This window comes from Rhamphochromis longiceps, linkage group LG5 (assembly GCF_057381845.1).
Source record: "Rhamphochromis longiceps isolate RC_006_pf linkage group LG5, R_longiceps_female_GT1.1, whole genome shotgun sequence".
NCBI classification, from domain to species: Eukaryota; Metazoa; Chordata; class Actinopteri; order Cichliformes; family Cichlidae; genus Rhamphochromis; species Rhamphochromis longiceps.
In genome coordinates this window covers 3,564,525-3,582,668 of record NC_140561.1, presented here as the reverse complement: position 1 = coordinate 3,582,668, position 18,144 = coordinate 3,564,525, and positions in this window count along the sequence as shown.

Below are 18,144 nucleotides of genomic sequence, written 5' to 3'. Positions count from 1 at the left end.
CTTGGAAATCTTAGCTCAAACAGCTGCAAAACCTGTTTTCCCAGCACGGGAACCTTGAGTTCTATAAGATAAAGCCATAAACATGTGTATCCGAGTCTTCTATCAAAAGTTACAGCTATTTCTATGAAGTTGTACAAAAATGCTTTCTTTCGCCAAGACAGTGCGTTTCTCACTGTTACATGCATTTGAATGGGGAACTCGACCGAAACAAAGTACAAGTTTTCATTATGTGAATAACTTGGAAATCTTAGCTCAAACAGCTGCAAAACCTGTTTTCCCAGCACAGAGACCTTGAGTTCTATAATATAAGGCCATAAACATGTTTGTCTGAGTCTTCTATCAAAAGTTACAGCTATTTCTATGAAGTTGTACAAAAACGCTTTCTTTCGCCAAGACAGTGCGTTTCTCACTGTTACATGCATTTGAATGGGGAACTCGACCGAAACAAAGTATAGGTTTTCATTATGTGAATAACTTGGAAATCTTAGCTCAAACAGCTGTAAAACCTGTTTTCCCAGCACGGGAACCTTGAGTTCTATAAGATAAAGCCATGAACATGTGTATCCGAGTTTTCTATCAAAAGTTACAGCTATTTCTATGAAGTTGTACAAAAACGCTTTCTTTCGCCAAGACAGTGCGTTTCTCACTGTTACATGCATTTGAATGGGGAACTCGACCGAAACAAAGTATAGGTTTTCATTATGTGAATAACTTGGAAATCTTAGCTCAAACAGCTGCAAAACCTGTTTTCCCAGCACGGGAACCTTGAGTTCTATAAGATAAAGCCATAAACATGTGTATCCGAGTCTTCTATCAAAAGTTACAGCTATTTCTATGAAGTTGTACAAAAACGCTTTCTTTCGCCAAGACAGTGCGTTTCTCACTGTTACATGCATTTGAATGGGGAACTCGACCGAAACAAAGTATAGGTTTTCATTATGTGAATAACTTGGAAATCTTAGCTCAAACAGCTGCAAAACCTGTTTTCCCAGCACGGAGACCTTGAGTTCTATAATATAAGGCCATAAACATGTTTGTCTGAGTCTTCTATCAAAAGTTACAGCTATTTCTATGAAGTTGTACAAAAACGCTTTCTTTCGCCAAGACAGTGCGTTTCTCACTGTTACATGCATTTGAATGGGGAACTCGACCGAAACAAAGTATAGGTTTTCATTATGTGAATAACTTGGAAATCTTAGCTCAAACAGCTGCAAAACCTGTTTTCCCAGCACGGGAACCTTGAGTTCTATAAGATAAAGCCATAAACATGTGTATCCGAGTCTTCTATCAAAAGTTACAGCTATTTCTATGAAGTTGTACAAAAACGCTTTCTTTCGCCAAGACAGTGCGTTTCTCACTGTTACATGCATTTGAATGGGGAACTCGACCGAAACAAAGTATAGGTTTTCATTATGTGAATAACTTGGAAATCTTAGCTCAAACAGCTGCAAAACCTGTTTTCCCAGCACGGGAACCTTGAGTTCTATAAGATAAAGCCATAAACATGTGTATCCGAGTCTTCTATCAAAAGTTACAGCTATTTCTATGAAGTTGTACAAAAACGCTTTCTTTCGCCAAGACAGTGCGTTTCTCACTGTTACATGCATTTGAATGGGGAACTCCACCGAAACAAAGTATAGGTTTTCATTATGTGAATAACTTGGAAATCTTAGCTCAAACAGCTGCAAAACCTGTTTTCCCAGCACGGGAACCTTGAGTTCTATAAGATAAAGCCATAAACATGTGTATCTGAGTCTTCTATCAAAAGTTACAGCTATTTCTATGAAGTTGTACAAAAACGCTTTCTTTCGCCAAGACAGTGCGTTTCTCACTGTTACATGCATTTGAATGGGGAACTCGACCGAAACAAAGTATAGGTTTTCATTATGTGAATAACTTGGAAATCTTAGCTCAAACAGCTGCAAAACCTGTTTTCCCAGCACGGGAACCTTGAGTTCTATAAGATAAAGCCATAAACATGTGTATCCGAGTCTTCTATCAAAAGTTACAGCTATTTCTATGAAGTTGTACAAAAACGCTTTCTTTCGCCAAGACAGTGCGTTTCTCACTGTTACATGCATTTGAATGGGGAACTCGACCGAAACAAAGTACAAGTTTTCATTATGTGAATAACTTGGAAATCTTAGCTCAAACAGCTGCAAAACCTGTTTTCCCAGCACGGAGACCTTGAGTTCTATAATATAAGGCCATAAACATGTTTGTCTGAGTCTTCTATCAAAAGTTACAGCTATTTCTATGAAGTTGTACAAAAACGCTTTCTTTCACCAAGACAGTGCGTTTCTCACTGTTACATGCATTTGAATGGGGAACTCGACCGAAACAAAGTATAGGTTTTCATTATGTGAATAACTTGGAAATCTTAGCTCAAACAGCTGCAAAACCTGTTTTCCCAGCACGGGAACCTTGAGTTCTATAAGATAAAGCCATAAACATGTGTATCCGAGTCTTCTATCAAAAGTTACAGCTATTTCTATGAAGTTGTACAAAAACGCTTTCTTTCGCCAAGACAGTGCGTTTCTCACTGTTACATGCATTTGAATGGGGAACTCGACCGAAACAAAGTATAGGTTTTCATTATGTGAATAACTTGGAAATCTTAGCTCAAACAGCTGCAAAACCTGTTTTCCCAGCACGGGAACCTTGAGTTCTATAAGATAAAGCCATAAACATGTGTATCCGAGTCTTCTATCAAAAGTTACAGCTATTTCTATGAAGTTGTACAAAAACGCTTTCTTTCGCCAAGACAGTGCGTTTCTCACTGTTACATGCATTTGAATGGGGAACTCGACCGAAACAAAGTATAGGTTTTCATTATGTGAATAACTTGGAAATCTTAGCTCAAACAGCTGCAAAACCTGTTTTCCCAGCACGGGAACCTTGAGTTCTATAAGATAAAGCCATAAACATGTGTATCCGAGTCTTCTATCAAAAGTTACAGCTATTTCTATGAAGTTGTACAAAAACGCTTTCTTTCGCCAAGACAGTGCGTTTCTCACTGTTACATGCATTTGAATGGGGAACTCGACCGAAACAAAGTATAGGTTTTCATTATGTGAATAACTTGGAAATCTTAGCTCAAACAGCTGCAAAACCTGTTTTCCCAGCACGGGAACCTTGAGTTCTATAAGATAAAGCCATAAACATGTGTATCCGAGTCTTCTATCAAAAGTTACAGCTATTTCTATGAAGTTGTACAAAAACGCTTTCTTTCGCCAAGACAGTGCGTTTCTCACTGTTACATGCATTTGAATGGGGAACTCGACCGAAACAAAGTATAGGTTTTCATTATGTGAATAACTTGGAAATCTTAGCTCAAACAGCTGCAAAACCTGTTTTCCCAGCACGGGAACCTTGAGTTCTATAAGATAAAGCCATAAACATGTGTATCCGAGTCTTCTATCAAAAGTTACAGCTATTTCTATGAAGTTGTACAAAAACGCTTTCTTTCGCCAAGACAGTGCGTTTCTCACTGTTACATGCATTTGAATGGGGAACTCCACCGAAACAAAGTATAGGTTTTCATTATGTGAATAACTTGGAAATCTTAGCTCAAACAGCTGCAAAACCTGTTTTCCCAGCACGGGAACCTTGAGTTCTATAAGATAAAGCCATAAACATGTGTATCCGAGTCTTCTATCAAAAGTTACAGCTATTTCTATGAAGTTGTACAAAAACGCTTTCTTTCGCCAAGACAGTGCGTTTCTCACTGTTACATGCATTTGAATGGGGAACTCGACCGAAACAAAGTACAAGTTTTCATTATGTGAATAACTTGGAAATCTTAGCTCAAACAGCTGCAAAACCTGTTTTCCCAGCACGGGGACCTTGAGTTCTATAATATAAGGCCATAAACATGTTTGTCTGAGTCTTCTATCAAAAGTTACAGCTATTTCTATGAAGTTGTACAAAAACGCTTTCTTTCGCCAAGACAGTGCGTTTCTCACTGTTACATGCATTTGAATGGGGAACTCGACCGAAACAAAGTATAGGTTTTCATTATGTGAATAACTTGGAAATCTTAGCTCAAACAGCTGCAAAACCTGTTTTCCCAGCACGGGAACCTTGAGTTCTATAAGATAAAGCCATAAACATGTGTATCCGAGTCTTCTATCAAAAGTTACAGCTATTTCTATGAAGTTGTACAAAAACGCTTTCTTTCGCCAAGACAGTGCGTTTCTCACTGTTACATGCATTTGAATGGGGAACTCGACCGAAACAAAGTATAGGTTTTCATTATGTGAATAACTTGGAAATCTTAGCTCAAACAGCTGCAAAACCTGTTTTCCCAGCACGGGAACCTTGAGTTCTATAAGATAAAGCCATAAACATGTGTATCCGAGTCTTCTATCAAAAGTTACAGCTATTTCTATGAAGTTGTACAAAAACGCTTTCTTTCGCCAAGACAGTGCGTTTCTCACTGTTACATGCATTTGAATGGGGAACTCGACCGAAACAAAGTATAGGTTTTCATTATGTGAATAACTTGGAAATCTTAGCTCAAACAGCTGCAAAACCTGTTTTCCCAGCACGGGAACCTTGAGTTCTATAAGATAAAGCCATAAACATGTGTATCCGAGTCTTCTATCAAAAGTTACAGCTATTTCTATGAAGTTGTACAAAAACGCTTTCTTTCGCCAAGACAGTGCGTTTCTCACTGTTACATGCATTTGAATGGGGAACTCGACCGAAACAAAGTATAGGTTTTCATTATGTGAATAACTTGGAAATCTTAGCTCAAACAGCTGCAAAACCTGTTTTCCCAGCACGGGAACCTTGAGTTCTATAAGATAAAGCCATAAACATGTGTATCCGAGTCTTCTATCAAAAGTTACAGCTATTTCTATGAAGTTGTACAAAAACGCTTTCTTTTGCCAAGACAGTGCGTTTCTCACTGTTACATGCATTTGAATGGGGAACTCGACCGAAACAAAGTACAAGTTTTCATTATGTGAATAACTTGGAAATCTTAGCTCAAACAGCTGCAAAACCTGTTTTCCCAGCACGGAGACCTTGAGTTCTATAATATAAGGCCATAAACATGTTTGTCTGAGTCTTCTATCAAAAGTTACAGCTATTTCTATGAAGTTGTACAAAAACGCTTTCTTTCACCAAGACAGTGCGTTTCTCACTGTTACATGCATTTGAATGGGGAACTCGACCGAAACAAAGTATAGGTTTTCATTATGTGAATAACTTGGAAATCTTAGCTCAAACAGCTGCAAAACCTGTTTTCCCAGCACGGGAACCTTGAGTTCTATAAGATAAAGCCATAAACATGTGTATCCGAGTCTTCTATCAAAAGTTACAGCTATTTCTATGAAGTTGTACAAAAACGCTTTCTTTCGCCAAGACAGTGCGTTTCTCACTGTTACATGCATTTGAATGGGGAACTCGACCGAAACAAAGTATAGGTTTTCATTATGTGAATAACTTGGAAATCTTAGCTCAAACAGCTGCAAAACCTGTTTTCCCAGCACGGGAACCTTGAGTTCTATAAGATAAAGCCATAAACATGTGTATCCGAGTCTTCTATCAAAAGTTACAGCTATTTCTATGAAGTTGTACAAAAACGCTTTCTTTCGCCAAGACAGTGCGTTTCTCACTGTTACATGCATTTGAATGGGGAACTCGACCGAAACAAAGTATAGGTTTTCATTATGTGAATAACTTGGAAATCTTAGCTCAAACAGCTGCAAAACCTGTTTTCCCAGCACGGGAACCTTGAGTTCTATAAGATAAAGCCATAAACATGTGTATCCGAGTCTTCTATCAAAAGTTACAGCTATTTCTATGAAGTTGTACAAAAACGCTTTCTTTCGCCAAGACAGTGCGTTTCTCACTGTTACATGCATTTGAATGGGGAACTCGACCGAAACAAAGTACAAGTTTTCATTATGTGAATAACTTGGAAATCTTAGCTCAAACAGCTGCAAAACCTGTTTTCCCAGCACGGAGACCTTGAGTTCTATAATATAAGGCCATAAACATGTTTGTCTGAGTCTTCTATCAAAAGTTACAGCTATTTCTATGAAGTTGTACAAAAACGCTTTCTTTCGCCAAGACAGTGCGTTTCTCACTGTTACATGCATTTGAATGGGGAACTCGACCGAAACAAAGTATAGGTTTTCATTATGTGAATAACTTGAAAATCTTAGCTCAAACAGCTGCAAAACCTGTTTTCCCAGCACGGGGACCTTGAGTTCTATAATATAAGGCCATAAACATGTTTGTCTGAGTCTTCTATCAAAAGTTACAGCTATTTCTATGAAGTTGTACAAAAACGCTTTCTTTCGCCAAGACAGTGCGTTTCTCACTGTTACATGCATTTGAATGGGGAACTCGACCGAAACAAAGTATAGGTTTTCATTATGTGAATAACTTGGAAATCTTAGCTCAAACAGCTGCAAAACCTGTTTTCCCAGCACGGGAACCTTGAGTTCTATAAGATAAAGCCATAAACATGTGTATCCGAGTCTTCTATCAAAAGTTACAGCTATTTCTATGAAGTTGTACAAAAACGCTTTCTTTCGCCAAGACAGTGCGTTTCTCACTGTTACATGCATTTGAATGGGGAACTCGACCGAAACAAAGTATAGGTTTTCATTATGTGAATAACTTGGAAATCTTAGCTCAAACAGCTGCAAAACCTGTTTTCCCAGCACGGGAACCTTGAGTTCTATAAGATAAAGCCATAAACATGTGTATCCGAGTCTTCTATCAAAAGTTACAGCTATTTCTATGAAGTTGTACAAAAACGCTTTCTTTCGCCAAGACAGTGCGTTTCTCACTGTTACATGCATTTGAATGGGGAACTCGACCGAAACAAAGTACAAGTTTTCATTATGTGAATAACTTGGAAATCTTAGCTCAAACAGCTGCAAAACCTGTTTTCCCAGCACGGGGACCTTGAGTTCTATAATATAAGGCCATAAACATGTTTGTCTGAGTCTTCTATCAAAAGTTACAGCTATTTCTATGAAGTTGTACAAAAACGCTTTCTTTCGCCAAGACAGTGCGTTTCTCACTGTTACATGCATTTGAATGGGGAACTCGACCGAAACAAAGTATAGGTTTTCATTATGTGAATAACTTGGAAATCTTAGCTCAAACAGCTGCAAAACCTGTTTTCCCAGCACGGGAACCTTGAGTTCTATAAGATAAAGCCATAAACATGTGTATCTGAGTCTTCTATCAAAAGTTACAGCTATTTCTATGAAGTTGTACAAAAACGCTTTCTTTCGCCAAGACAGTGCGTTTCTCACTGTTACATGCATTTGAATGGGGAACTCGACCGAAACAAAGTATAGGTTTTCATTATGTGAATAACTTGGAAATCTTAGCTCAAACAGCTGCAAAACCTGTTTTCCCAGCACGGGAACCTTGAGTTCTATAAGATAAAGCCATAAACATGTGTATCCGAGTCTTCTATCAAAAGTTACAGCTATTTCTATGAAGTTGTACAAAAACGCTTTCTTTCGCCAAGACAGTGCGTTTCTCACTGTTACATGCATTTGAATGGGGAACTCGACCGAAACAAAGTATAGGTTTTCATTATGTGAATAACTTGGAAATCTTAGCTCAAACAGCTGCAAAACCTGTTTTCCCAGCACGGGAACCTTGAGTTCTATAAGATAAAGCCATAAACATGTGTATCTGAGTCTTCTATCAAAAGTTACAGCTATTTCTATGAAGTTGTACAAAAACGCTTTCTTTCGCCAAGACAGTGCGTTTCTCACTGTTACATGCATTTGAATGGGGAACTCGACCGAAACAAAGTATAGGTTTTCATTATGTGAATAACTTGGAAATCTTAGCTCAAACAGCTGCAAAACCTGTTTTCCCAGCACGGGGACCTTGAGTTCTATAATATAAGGCCATAAACATGTTTGTCTGAGTCTTCTATCAAAAGTTACAGCTATTTCTATGAAGTTGTACAAAAACGCTTTCTTTCGCCAAGACAGTGCGTTTCTCACTGTTACATGCATTTGAATGGGGAACTCGACCGAAACAAAGTATAGGTTTTCATTATGTGAATAACTTGGAAATCTTAGCTCAAACAGCTGCAAAACCTGTTTTCCCAGCACGGGAACCTTGAGTTCTATAAGATAAAGCCATAAACATGTGTATCTGAGTCTTCTATCAAAAGTTACAGCTATTTCTATGAAGTTGTACAAAAACGCTTTCTTTCGCCAAGACAGTGCGTTTCTCACTGTTACATGCATTTGAATGGGGAACTCGACCGAAACAAAGTATAGGTTTTCATTATGTGAATAACTTGGAAATCTTAGCTCAAACAGCTGCAAAACCTGTTTTCCCAGCACGGGAACCTTGAGTTCTATAAGATAAAGCCATAAACATGTGTATCCGAGTCTTCTATCAAAAGTTACAGCTATTTCTATGAAGTTGTACAAAAACGCTTTCTTTCGCCAAGACAGTGCGTTTCTCACTGTTACATGCATTTGAATGGGGAACTCGACCGAAACAAAGTATAGGTTTTCATTATGTGAATAACTTGGAAATCTTAGCTCAAACAGCTGCAAAACCTGTTTTCCCAGCACGGGAACCTTGAGTTCTATAAGATAAAGCCATAAACATGTGTATCCGAGTCTTCTATCAAAAGTTACAGCTATTTCTATGAAGTTGTACAAAAACGCTTTCTTTCGCCAAGACAGTGCGTTTCTCACTGTTACATGCATTTGAATGGGGAACTCGACCGAAACAAAGTACAAGTTTTCATTATGTGAATAACTTGGAAATCTTAGCTCAAACAGCTGCAAAACCTGTTTTCCCAGCACGGGGACCTTGAGTTCTATAATATAAGGCCATAAACATGTTTGTCTGAGTCTTCTATCAAAAGTTACAGCTATTTCTATGAAGTTGTACAAAAACGCTTTCTTTCGCCAAGACAGTGCGTTTCTCACTGTTACATGCATTTGAATGGGGAACTCGACCGAAACAAAGTATAGGTTTTCATTATGTGAATAACTTGGAAATCTTAGCTCAAACAGCTGCAAAACCTGTTTTCCCAGCACGGGAACCTTGAGTTCTATAAGATAAAGCCATAAACATGTGTATCTGAGTCTTCTATCAAAAGTTACAGCTATTTCTATGAAGTTGTACAAAAACGCTTTCTTTCGCCAAGACAGTGCGTTTCTCACTGTTACATGCATTTGAATGGGGAACTCGACCGAAACAAAGTATAGGTTTTCATTATGTGAATAACTTGGAAATCTTAGCTCAAACAGCTGCAAAACCTGTTTTCCCAGCACGGGGACCTTGAGTTCTATAATATAAGGCCATAAACATGTTTGTCTGAGTCTTCTATCAAAAGTTACAGCTATTTCTATGAAGTTGTACAAAAACGCTTTCTTTCGCCAAGACAGTGCGTTTCTCACTGTTACATGCATTTGAATGGGGAACTCGACCGAAACAAAGTATAGGTTTTCATTATGTGAATAACTTGGAAATCTTAGCTCAAACAGCTGCAAAACCTGTTTTCCCAGCACGGGAACCTTGAGTTCTATAAGATAAAGCCATAAACATGTGTATCTGAGTCTTCTATCAAAAGTTACAGCTATTTCTATGAAGTTGTACAAAAACGCTTTCTTTCGCCAAGACAGTGCGTTTCTCACTGTTACATGCATTTGAATGGGGAACTCGACCGAAACAAAGTATAGGTTTTCATTATGTGAATAACTTGGAAATCTTAGCTCAAACAGCTGCAAAACCTGTTTTCCCAGCACGGGAACCTTGAGTTCTATAAGATAAAGCCATAAACATGTGTATCCGAGTCTTCTATCAAAAGTTACAGCTATTTCTATGAAGTTGTACAAAAACGCTTTCTTTCGCCAAGACAGTGCGTTTCTCACTGTTACATGCATTTGAATGGGGAACTCGACCGAAACAAAGTATAGGTTTTCATTATGTGAATAACTTGGAAATCTTAGCTCAAACAGCTGCAAAACCTGTTTTCCCAGCACGGGAACCTTGAGTTCTATAAGATAAAGCCATAAACATGTGTATCCGAGTCTTCTATCAAAAGTTACAGCTATTTCTATGAAGTTGTACAAAAACGCTTTCTTTCGCCAAGACAGTGCGTTTCTCACTGTTACATGCATTTGAATGGGGAACTCGACCGAAACAAAGTACAAGTTTTCATTATGTGAATAACTTGGAAATCTTAGCTCAAACAGCTGCAAAACCTGTTTTCCCAGCACGGGGACCTTGAGTTCTATAATATAAGGCCATAAACATGTTTGTCTGAGTCTTCTATCAAAAGTTACAGCTATTTCTATGAAGTTGTACAAAAACGCTTTCTTTCGCCAAGACAGTGCGTTTCTCACTGTTACATGCATTTGAATGGGGAACTCGACCGAAACAAAGTATAGGTTTTCATTATGTGAATAACTTGGAAATCTTAGCTCAAACAGCTGCAAAACCTGTTTTCCCAGCACGGGAACCTTGAGTTCTATAAGATAAAGCCATAAACATGTGTATCCGAGTCTTCTATCAAAAGTTACAGCTATTTCTATGAAGTTGTACAAAAACGCTTTCTTTCGCCAAGACAGTGCGTTTCTCACTGTTACATGCATTTGAATGGGGAACTCGACCGAAACAAAGTATAGGTTTTCATTATGTGAATAACTTGGAAATCTTAGCTCAAACAGCTGCAAAACCTGTTTTCCCAGCACGGGAACCTTGAGTTCTATAAGATAAAGCCATAAACATGTGTATCCGAGTCTTCTATCAAAAGTTACAGCTATTTCTATGAAGTTGTACAAAAACGCTTTCTTTCGCCAAGACAGTGCGTTTCTCACTGTTACATGCATTTGAATGGGGAACTCGACCGAAACAAAGTATAGGTTTTCATTATGTGAATAACTTGGAAATCTTAGCTCAAACAGCTGCAAAACCTGTTTTCCCAGCACGGGAACCTTGAGTTCTATAAGATAAAGCCATAAACATGTGTATCCGAGTCTTCTATCAAAAGTTACAGCTATTTCTATGAAGTTGTACAAAAACGCTTTCTTTCGCCAAGACAGTGCGTTTCTCACTGTTACATGCATTTGAATGGGGAACTCGACCGAAACAAAGTATAGGTTTTCATTATGTGAATAACTTGGAAATCTTAGCTCAAACAGCTGCAAAACCTGTTTTCCCAGCACGGGAACCTTGAGTTCTATAAGATAAAGCCATAAACATGTGTATCCGAGTCTTCTATCAAAAGTTACAGCTATTTCTATGAAGTTGTACAAAAACGCTTTCTTTCGCCAAGACAGTGCGTTTCTCACTGTTACATGCATTTGAATGGGGAACTCGACCGAAACAAAGTACAAGTTTTCATTATGTGAATAACTTGGAAATCTTAGCTCAAACAGCTGCAAAACCTGTTTTCCCAGCACGGAGACCTTGAGTTCTATAATATAAGGCCATAAACATGTTTGTCTGAGTCTTCTATCAAAAGTTACAGCTATTTCTATGAAGTTGTACAAAAACGCTTTCTTTCGCCAAGACAGTGCGTTTCTCACTGTTACATGCATTTGAATGGGGAACTCGACCGAAACAAAGTATAGGTTTTCATTATGTGAATAACTTGAAAATCTTAGCTCAAACAGCTGCAAAACCTGTTTTCCCAGCACGGGGACCTTGAGTTCTATAATATAAGGCCATAAACATGTTTGTCTGAGTCTTCTATCAAAAGTTACAGCTATTTCTATGAAGTTGTACAAAAACGCTTTCTTTCGCCAAGACAGTGCGTTTCTCACTGTTACATGCATTTGAATGGGGAACTCGACCGAAACAAAGTATAGGTTTTCATTATGTGAATAACTTGGAAATCTTAGCTCAAACAGCTGCAAAACCTGTTTTCCCAGCACGGGAACCTTGAGTTCTATAAGATAAAGCCATAAACATGTGTATCCGAGTCTTCTATCAAAAGTTACAGCTATTTCTATGAAGTTGTACAAAAACGCTTTCTTTCGCCAAGACAGTGCGTTTCTCACTGTTACATGCATTTGAATGGGGAACTCGACCGAAACAAAGTACAAGTTTTCATTATGTGAATAACTTGGAAATCTTAGCTCAAACAGCTGCAAAACCTGTTTTCCCAGCACGGAGACCTTGAGTTCTATAATATAAGGCCATAAACATGTTTGTCTGAGTCTTCTATCAAAAGTTACAGCTATTTCTATGAAGTTGTACAAAAACGCTTTCTTTCGCCAAGACAGTGCGTTTCTCACTGTTACATGCATTTGAATGGGGAACTCGACCGAAACAAAGTATAGGTTTTCATTATGTGAATAACTTGGAAATCTTAGCTCAAACAGCTGCAAAACCTGTTTTCCCAGCACGGGAACCTTGAGTTCTATAAGATAAAGCCATAAACATGTGTATCCGAGTCTTCTATCAAAAGTTACAGCTATTTCTATGAAGTTGTACAAAAACGCTTTCTTTCGCCAAGACAGTGCGTTTCTCACTGTTACATGCATTTGAATGGGGAACTCGACCGAAACAAAGTATAGGTTTTCATTATGTGAATAACTTGGAAATCTTAGCTCAAACAGCTGCAAAACCTGTTTTCCCAGCACGGGAACCTTGAGTTCTATAAGATAAAGCCATAAACATGTGTATCCGAGTCTTCTATCAAAAGTTACAGCTATTTCTATGAAGTTGTACAAAAACGCTTTCTTTCGCCAAGACAGTGCGTTTCTCACTGTTACATGCATTTGAATGGGGAACTCGACCGAAACAAAGTACAAGTTTTCATTATGTGAATAACTTGGAAATCTTAGCTCAAACAGCTGCAAAACCTGTTTTCCCAGCACGGAGACCTTGAGTTCTATAATATAAGGCCATAAACATGTTTGTCTGAGTCTTCTATCAAAAGTTACAGCTATTTCTATGAAGTTGTACAAAAACGCTTTCTTTCGCCAAGACAGTGCGTTTCTCACTGTTACATGCATTTGAATGGGGAACTCGACCGAAACAAAGTATAGGTTTTCATTATGTGAATAACTTGAAAATCTTAGCTCAAACAGCTGCAAAACCTGTTTTCCCAGCACGGGGACCTTGAGTTCTATAATATAAGGCCATAAACATGTTTGTCTGAGTCTTCTATCAAAAGTTACAGCTATTTCTATGAAGTTGTACAAAAACGCTTTCTTTCGCCAAGACAGTGCGTTTCTCACTGTTACATGCATTTGAATGGGGAACTCGACCGAAACAAAGTATAGGTTTTCATTATGTGAATAACTTGGAAATCTTAGCTCAAACAGCTGCAAAACCTGTTTTCCCAGCACGGGAACCTTGAGTTCTATAAGATAAAGCCATAAACATGTGTATCCGAGTCTTCTATCAAAAGTTACAGCTATTTCTATGAAGTTGTACAAAAACGCTTTCTTTCGCCAAGACAGTGCGTTTCTCACTGTTACATGCATTTGAATGGGGAACTCGACCGAAACAAAGTACAAGTTTTCATTATGTGAATAACTTGGAAATCTTAGCTCAAACAGCTGCAAAACCTGTTTTCCCAGCACGGAGACCTTGAGTTCTATAATATAAGGCCATAAACATGTTTGTCTGAGTCTTCTATCAAAAGTTACAGCTATTTCTATGAAGTTGTACAAAAACGCTTTCTTTCGCCAAGACAGTGCGTTTCTCACTGTTACATGCATTTGAATGGGGAACTCCACCGAAACAAAGTATAGGTTTTCATTATGTGAATAACTTGGAAATCTTAGCTCAAACAGCTGCAAAACCTGTTTTCCCAGCACGGGGACCTTGAGTTCTATAATATAAGGCCATAAACATGTTTGTCTGAGTCTTCTATCAAAAGTTACAGCTATTTCTATGAAGTTGTACAAAAACGCTTTCTTTCGCCAAGACAGTGCGTTTCTCACTGTTACATGCATTTGAATGGGGAACTCGACCGAAACAAAGTATAGGTTTTCATTATGTGAATAACTTGGAAATCTTAGCTCAAACAGCTGCAAAACCTGTTTTCCCAGCACGGGAACCTTGAGTTCTATAAGATAAAGCCATAAACATGTGTATCCGAGTCTTCTATCAAAAGTTACAGCTATTTCTATGAAGTTGTACAAAAACGCTTTCTTTCGCCAAGACAGTGCGTTTCTCACTGTTACATGCATTTGAATGGGGAACTCGACCGAAACAAAGTATAGGTTTTCATTATGTGAATAACTTGGAAATCTTAGCTCAAACAGCTGCAAAACCTGTTTTCCCAGCACGGGAACCTTGAGTTCTATAAGATAAAGCCATAAACATGTGTATCCGAGTCTTCTATCAAAAGTTACAGCTATTTCTATGAAGTTGTACAAAAACGCTTTCTTTCGCCAAGACAGTGCGTTTCTCACTGTTACATGCATTTGAATGGGGAACTCGACCGAAACAAAGTACAAGTTTTCATTATGTGAATAACTTGGAAATCTTAGCTCAAACAGCTGCAAAACCTGTTTTCCCAGCACGGGGACCTTGAGTTCTATAATATAAGGCCATAAACATGTTTGTCTGAGTCTTCTATCAAAAGTTACAGCTATTTCTATGAAGTTGTACAAAAACGCTTTCTTTCGCCAAGACAGTGCGTTTCTCACTGTTACATGCATTTGAATGGGGAACTCGACCGAAACAAAGTATAGGTTTTCATTATGTGAATAACTTGGAAATCTTAGCTCAAACAGCTGCAAAACCTGTTTTCCCAGCACGGGAACCTTGAGTTCTATAAGATAAAGCCATAAACATGTGTATCCGAGTCTTCTATCAAAAGTTACAGCTATTTCTATGAAGTTGTACAAAAACGCTTTCTTTCGCCAAGACAGTGCGTTTCTCACTGTTACATGCATTTGAATGGGGAACTCGACCGAAACAAAGTATAGGTTTTCATTATGTGAATAACTTGGAAATCTTAGCTCAAACAGCTGCAAAACCTGTTTTCCCAGCACGGGAACCTTGAGTTCTATAAGATAAAGCCATAAACATGTGTATCCGAGTCTTCTATCAAAAGTTACAGCTATTTCTATGAAGTTGTACAAAAACGCTTTCTTTCGCCAAGACAGTGCGTTTCTCACTGTTACATGCATTTGAATGGGGAACTCGACCGAAACAAAGTATAGGTTTTCATTATGTGAATAACTTGGAAATCTTAGCTCAAACAGCTGCAAAACCTGTTTTCCCAGCACGGGAACCTTGAGTTCTATAAGATAAAGCCATAAACATGTGTATCCGAGTCTTCTATCAAAAGTTACAGCTATTTCTATGAAGTTGTACAAAAACGCTTTCTTTCGCCAAGACAGTGCGTTTCTCACTGTTACATGCATTTGAATGGGGAACTCGACCGAAACAAAGTATAGGTTTTCATTATGTGAATAACTTGGAAATCTTAGCTCAAACAGCTGCAAAACCTGTTTTCCCAGCACGGGAACCTTGAGTTCTATAAGATAAAGCCATAAACATGTGTATCCGAGTCTTCTATCAAAAGTTACAGCTATTTCTATGAAGTTGTACAAAAACGCTTTCTTTCGCCAAGACAGTGCGTTTCTCACTGTTACATGCATTTGAATGGGGAACTCGACCGAAACAAAGTACAAGTTTTCATTATGTGAATAACTTGGAAATCTTAGCTCAAACAGCTGCAAAACCTGTTTTCCCAGCACGGAGACCTTGAGTTCTATAATATAAGGCCATAAACATGTTTGTCTGAGTCTTCTATCAAAAGTTACAGCTATTTCTATGAAGTTGTACAAAAACGCTTTCTTTCGCCAAGACAGTGCGTTTCTCACTGTTACATGCATTTGAATGGGGAACTCGACCGAAACAAAGTATAGGTTTTCATTATGTGAATAACTTGAAAATCTTAGCTCAAACAGCTGCAAAACCTGTTTTCCCAGCACGGGGACCTTGAGTTCTATAATATAAGGCCATAAACATGTTTGTCTGAGTCTTCTATCAAAAGTTACAGCTATTTCTATGAAGTTGTACAAAAACGCTTTCTTTCGCCAAGACAGTGCGTTTCTCACTGTTACATGCATTTGAATGGGGAACTCGACCGAAACAAAGTATAGGTTTTCATTATGTGAATAACTTGGAAATCTTAGCTCAAACAGCTGCAAAACCTGTTTTCCCAGCACGGGAACCTTGAGTTCTATAAGATAAAGCCATAAACATGTGTATCCGAGTCTTCTATCAAAAGTTACAGCTATTTCTATGAAGTTGTACAAAAACGCTTTCTTTCGCCAAGACAGTGCGTTTCTCACTGTTACATGCATTTGAATGGGGAACTCGACCGAAACAAAGTACAAGTTTTCATTATGTGAATAACTTGGAAATCTTAGCTCAAACAGCTGCAAAACCTGTTTTCCCAGCACGGAGACCTTGAGTTCTATAATATAAGGCCATAAACATGTTTGTCTGAGTCTTCTATCAAAAGTTACAGCTATTTCTATGAAGTTGTACAAAAACGCTTTCTTTCGCCAAGACAGTGCGTTTCTCACTGTTACATGCATTTGAATGGGGAACTCGACCGAAACAAAGTATAGGTTTTCATTATGTGAATAACTTGGAAATCTTAGCTCAAACAGCTGCAAAACCTGTTTTCCCAGCACGGGAACCTTGAGTTCTATAAGATAAAGCCATAAACATGTGTATCCGAGTCTTCTATCAAAAGTTACAGCTATTTCTATGAAGTTGTACAAAAACGCTTTCTTTCGCCAAGACAGTGCGTTTCTCACTGTTACATGCATTTGAATGGGGAACTCGACCGAAACAAAGTATAGGTTTTCATTATGTGAATAACTTGGAAATCTTAGCTCAAACAGCTGCAAAACCTGTTTTCCCAGCACGGGAACCTTGAGTTCTATAAGATAAAGCCATAAACATGTGTATCCGAGTCTTCTATCAAAAGTTACAGCTATTTCTATGAAGTTGTACAAAAACGCTTTCTTTCGCCAAGACAGTGCGTTTCTCACTGTTACATGCATTTGAATGGGGAACTCGACCGAAACAAAGTACAAGTTTTCATTATGTGAATAACTTGGAAATCTTAGCTCAAACAGCTGCAAAACCTGTTTTCCCAGCACGGAGACCTTGAGTTCTATAATATAAGGCCATAAACATGTTTGTCTGAGTCTTCTATCAAAAGTTACAGCTATTTCTATGAAGTTGTACAAAAACGCTTTCTTTCGCCAAGACAGTGCGTTTCTCACTGTTACATGCATTTGAATGGGGAACTCGACCGAAACAAAGTATAGGTTTTCATTATGTGAATAACTTGAAAATCTTAGCTCAAACAGCTGCAAAACCTGTTTTCCCAGCACGGGGACCTTGAGTTCTATAATATAAGGCCATAAACATGTTTGTCTGAGTCTTCTATCAAAAGTTACAGCTATTTCTATGAAGTTGTACAAAAACGCTTTCTTTCGCCAAGACAGTGCGTTTCTCACTGTTACATGCATTTGAATGGGGAACTCGACCGAAACAAAGTATAGGTTTTCATTATGTGAATAACTTGGAAATCTTAGCTCAAACAGCTGCAAAACCTGTTTTCCCAGCACGGGAACCTTGAGTTCTATAAGATAAAGCCATAAACATGTGTATCCGAGTCTTCTATCAAAAGTTACAGCTATTTCTATGAAGTTGTACAAAAACGCTTTCTTTCGCCAAGACAGTGCGTTTCTCACTGTTACATGCATTTGAATGGGGAACTCGACCGAAACAAAGTACAAGTTTTCATTATGTGAATAACTTGGAAATCTTAGCTCAAACAGCTGCAAAACCTGTTTTCCCAGCACGGAGACCTTGAGTTCTATAATATAAGGCCATAAACATGTTTGTCTGAGTCTTCTATCAAAAGTTACAGCTATTTCTATGAAGTTGTACAAAAACGCTTTCTTTCGCCAAGACAGTGCGTTTCTCACTGTTACATGCATTTGAATGGGGAACTCCACCGAAACAAAGTATAGGTTTTCATTATGTGAATAACTTGGAAATCTTAGCTCAAACAGCTGCAAAACCTGTTTTCCCAGCACGGGGACCTTGAGTTCTATAATATAAGGCCATAAACATGTTTGTCTGAGTCTTCTATCAAAAGTTACAGCTATTTCTATGAAGTTG